We start from the raw sequence: 5569 nt of genomic DNA on the forward strand, positions 1-5569 counted from the left end.
GCATAAAATAAAAGAGCAAAGAGAAGAAATCATACCCGTCACCACATCGGGTGTGGCGAGTGGCTCTTCAGTTGTCAGCTGAAATGCTCAGCTCCGCACCACTGGAACCTCTGCCTTGACCTTCTGGCCATCCGCTACCCGTGTTGTCGCTGGAGTCGGCACCGCCACTGGCACTGCTGCTGATGCTGCTGCTAATCTATGGAAGTTGGCCTTCTTATGGCCCCTCTGATTGTAATGGAAGCAAATCAGGTCTGATTTCTGAACCATGGATGCGGGGGCAGTACAATCCCTGCCAAAGTGCCCTGTCTTGCCGCACTTGTAGCAGCCCGAAGATCCTGCTCTACAAGTTCCCTCATGCGCCCTGCAACATTTCCTGTAGTGGCTCTGGCCAGGCTGGGCCTTCGACATAACATCGGATCCCTTGGGTTTCTTCCCTTAAACCCCTGTAACCTACTCAGTCTCTGCCTTCCTCTTCTTGAGGTGCTCCAAGTCAATCTCACTCTCCCGCGCCCTAACAATCATCAACTCTACGGTTGAGCAAGCTAAAAAACTAACATGCTCCCGAATATCAACCCTCAACATATCGTGGTAGCAGGTCTTCCGCATCTCCTCGTCCCCCGCATATTGAGGTACAAACACGGCCGTCTCCCTGAACGTGGCGGTGATCTCCGCCACTGAATCAGTCGTGTGTCTCATAACAAGAAACTCTCTAGCCATCTACTGAAGCTCCACAGCTGGTGCAAACTCCGCCCTGAACCGGGTCACAAAATCTGACCAAGTTATAGCCTCGATGGCTGGGGCTCCCAGCAAGTCACCAACTAACTCCCACCAATCTATAGCTCTATCCCTCAAACATCCCACAGCAAAGCGGACCTTTGAACCTTTCGGGCAGAAGCTCGTCAACTGCGTAGACTCAATGTTTGCGATCCATCTTCTGGCAGCAATGGGGTCCTTCACCCCGTGAAAGTTTGGTGCACCACTCCCCCTGAAGTCCTTGAAGGAAAGTGTGCTCGTGCCCGTCTATCTAGACGCCAAATCACTCCTGAATGTCCGAAGGCGATCCTCCATCATCTCAATGATCCCTTCCTTGATCGACCCGAAAATGACCAGGGTCGCCTCAAGGATACCTCTCGTGATCTCAGACGATATGAACTTGCGTAGCCCATCATCGACCTGCTCAGACCCTGCACCCGGGCCTGATCATGATCCTGATCCAGATCCTGAACCTCCTGCTCCATGTCGTGTGACCACCATACTGAAAATAAAACACGTAAATTTCAGGATCAAACATACTTTCGAGAGGTCTCACACACTCCCCAAGTTTCATGGTTCCATCTTGACCCTCCTTGACTCGAGTACGAATCCTCTCCTTTCAGTAGTACGGGCCCATACTACCTTCCACATCTATCCGTACTTTCGTCAAGGATTTCCTTAACTTCACCAAGTCCCTCAACCATTATCCCTTTCCAACTGATCTCATCCTAGGCTTTCGTAGGGCACCCTCCGACCTATGCTCCACGATTAGCTGCACTAGGGGTCCTTACCACCTTTCCCTAACTAGCTTGCAAATATTGTTACATATTTGCTTACTAGTTAGTTAAAGTTAGCCAGAACCCCTATAGGACAAAGCAAGCAACATTCGTGCATTGAGTAACCAAACCAAGAATAACCTAATCAGGCTATCTCACTGCTAATTAACAACTCTAACATACGGCTCAATGAGCTCCTATAGCAAGCATATAAGACATCCTTCCTAGATCCTCCGCCCTATTTTAGCATGCAGTTCTCATAAACACATAACAAGCATACAAGGCGTCCTTGTAGATCCTTAGCACTAATCTAGCATGCAGTTCTCGTAATCATATCATATAACATAACAAGTATGGGTATCTTGGGGAAAACTTACTTGAGATCGGCCAGTCTTACGCATCACACACCTTGTTCTTTCTCAAAATTCTTTAATTTAGATTTTAGAAAACTATTCCTTGTAAAAAATATTTAAATCCCTCGGTTTGAGTTCAGACACCCCCGAGGGTGTGTTCGAATCCCTCAAACCTAGGCTATGATACCAACTTGTAACATCCCAAATTTCGAGTCCAAAAATTTCGTTTGTAATTAAGTAAATTATATATTCGTTTACTAAAAACATTGTCAATATTGTATCAACCCATAAACCATCATGAATAAGTCTAAAAATCACAACATCGAACAGTAGTATAAATCAGAGTACAGTCCCAGAAAACTCAATGCGGAAATCAAATGTGTGTGTGATGCGCTGCTATGCTGCCGACTCCTTCCCCTTGGATGAAGAGGTACCTGAAACCAAAACTGAAACTGTAAGCACAAAGCTTAGTAAGTTCCCCCATCATACCATTTACCAAAACGACATAGATATTATCGAACAATTTTGGGGTGCCCGACCTACTCATGTCAAGCCATTCTGGGGTGCTGACCAACCCATGTCAAGCCATGTTGGGGTGCTGACCTACCTATGTCAAGCTATTCTGGGGTGCCGACCTACCCTCCGGTCTATCTTAACTGAACACGGGGACCATTTCACCCCCTAACGCTAGCGTATAATATCAAATCATAATCATGCTGTCAGACATATCTAGGGTGTCCGACCTACCCATTGGTCCTAGCGACCGAATCGGGGACTAGTCCCCTCCTACCGATACTATCTCACATAACATATCATACTAGCATACACACATTTCAAGCAATAGCAAACCAGATAATTATCACAAAGACAATCATCTCAACTAAACATCTACTAGTGGGCTGACCTTAGTGCTTTAGACCCACTTATACTTGAAGGTAACTCACCTCGATGTCGTGTAGTGTCTGAATTGTCCTTGGCGTGCAAATCGACTATGCTCGACGCCTCAGTCCCTACATCACAACCCCTCTAAGTTATCAATTTGAATATGCAACCCTAACCAGGGTCAACTCAATTTAGTCAAAGTCAACATTGGTCAAAGTCAACATCCAGTTGACCTAACTCACCGAATTGGTCTACCAACTCATCGAGTCCATACTCCTTCAATCATATCGTCGGGACCATCTTCATCCGACTTGCCGAGTTCATCCTTGAACTCGTCGAGTTCATCTCCTTCATAAGAATGCGTCTAGTCTATGACTCGCCGAGTTGTAAGAACGACTCGTCGAGTCCATCTTCAAAGATTGGGAGATTACCTTGGACTCGTCGAGTATTCTTAGACACTTGTCGAGTCCCATGATTCCCAGGTCCCTTAAGAGCCTAAACAAATGAGGGACCTTCCACACTATCATCTGGTCCATCGACAGAAAGGATTTGTTGGTTATTACACCCTGACTTGCCGGTTCCATCCTTGACCATTAGTATACAGTTGATTTAAATGGGTCTTAACACATCAAAACCATAGATCTGGCCTCCTAATGTCCATTTTACACGTAAAGCCTCAAGCTTGGTGCACATGCATGGGATCTTTGGCTCAAAAAGCCATAAAAGATGGTCTACAAGATGCTTGGGGTGTTTATGGCAACAAAGTGGGCACCTTTATGCCATAAAGACCCCCAATACCCTAGATCTGAAGCACAAACTCACTTCTTATACTCAATCCGAAATACATCCTCACTAGGGATTAAAAAGATGTAGAAAAAGGTCCAAAATCAACATCTAGACAATAATAGACAAGGTTTTAGCTTTATACCTCTAATAAGCTAGAAATATCCTCAACACTCTGGATCTTCCTGTTTCCCCTTGATCTCACAAGCCTCCTTCTTTTCTTCAAGCTTCAATCACACAAAGTAACACCACAAGGCTAAAAAACACACTAAAAACGGCTAGGGTTTCGAGTTAGGGTTTGCTCTGGATGATGGGGGCTGAGTTAAGGGGTTATAATGTGTTTAAATAGGGTGCAAACCCTTAATTTAGGGTTTCACTAAAACAACATCTACTCGCCGAGTCGGTCTCCCAACTTGTCGAGTAGACTACTTAAACTTCTTGCGGATCACGACTCTACTCGACGAGTTGGGCCTCCAACTCGTCGAGTCCCAAAGAAACACATAAGAAATACTTAAATTAAAGGCATACCAGGAATCGGGTGTTACAAAAAAATTTCATTCATCAAGTCCAATCCAATCTGATTTTCTTATTTTTGATCTAATTCTCGAGAGCAATCATTCATATGAATCAAAATGTTGTTAATCCATTACTGTTCATGGATAAACATGAAATCCCAAATCTCGAAATTGTTAATGGCTCATCAATCTATTTTTTAGCCCAATCAATTTAGATCTCGCATTGTTCATTTAATTAAAATTTAAAGCCCAGATTCTTTTCTAGGTCATATATTTTTCTGATTCATATCAAATACGCTTCGTATGATTCTAGTTCCTTCATTTATGTAATTATATGATATCGTAATTAATTTTTAATCTTAATTGTTGATTCAAGTGTCTTGGATGATGATGAAGGTTGAAACAGATTGTGTCTCTGATTAGAGCCTATCAATTTTGATTTAAAATTTCCTCTTGAATCTCTTTAGTTGAAGCCGATTTGACTGTAATATGATAATAAGTGCAAATTGCAACACCCCGATCTTGGTAAGTTCACTTTTGGTCCTTCATTTTTGCAAATTATCTTTTAAGCCCTTGGAGTAGTATGCGGGCGTACCACTTGGTACGCTTTGCGTACTAGCCAAGAAGCTGGTATGCGGGGCATACCACTTGGTATGCTTAGCGTACTGATTCGATGCTGAGTTGGGACTCAGGCCACATATGTTGGGTGTACGTGGACCTTAATGAAACCCTAATGGAGGTGCATGCACCCTATATAAACCACCTTATACCTTAAGGTTGGCCTCCTTACTAGCCTCTAAAGCCTCCAAAACCCTAAAATCGAGTTATAGCCTCCATTCTTAAGCATTTGAGCATTTGAAGAGAGCTTGGAGGTTATTTTGTGCATTTTGAAGGAGTTAAGGATCTTGAAGTTGCCAAGCTTGAAAGGGAAGCTTTAGATCCAGAACCACTACCTACTTTGCAAGGATTTGGAGGTATCAAGTCCTTATCTTTATTACTAGTTGCTTAAATCTCTTTTTGGGCTAATTTGTTATGTTTTTAACCATGGTTAGAGTGGATAATGGAATTAGGACGTCCCAAAGACTTATTCTTAAGATCTGGGTTGTTTATGGCCTCTTTAAGCATAAAGGTGCCATCTTTATGAAGTTAAAGGACCCATGAAAGCATTAAGTCATATATTAAGCCCTTTTTGGGCTAAAGAGCCTCATCTAGCCTTGCATGGACGTGAAGTTAGCAACATCACGTGTCTATCTAGCTCAAGAGGGTCAGATCTACACCTAGGAGAAAAATCTTAATAGGTTAAGAGCTTAAACTTGAAGATGGCTAATATGGAAGATTATGCTGGGCGTACAAGCTTCGAGCCAGTACGCACAATGTACAAGCTGAGTATGCCCCACGGACTTAGTCAGGTGGGTTTTTGGTGATGGGCTTTGGATTTGGGACATGTTTTGGGCTTAGTAGGATAGAGTTTAGTAGGGCTATTTGATTTTGGGTGTTTGGGCCAAAA

The sequence above is a fragment of the Lactuca saligna genome, chromosome 9 (assembly GCF_052625555.1).
Source record: "Lactuca saligna cultivar CGN05327 chromosome 9, ASM5262555v1, whole genome shotgun sequence".
In the NCBI taxonomy this organism is placed as follows: domain Eukaryota; kingdom Viridiplantae; phylum Streptophyta; class Magnoliopsida; order Asterales; family Asteraceae; genus Lactuca; species Lactuca saligna.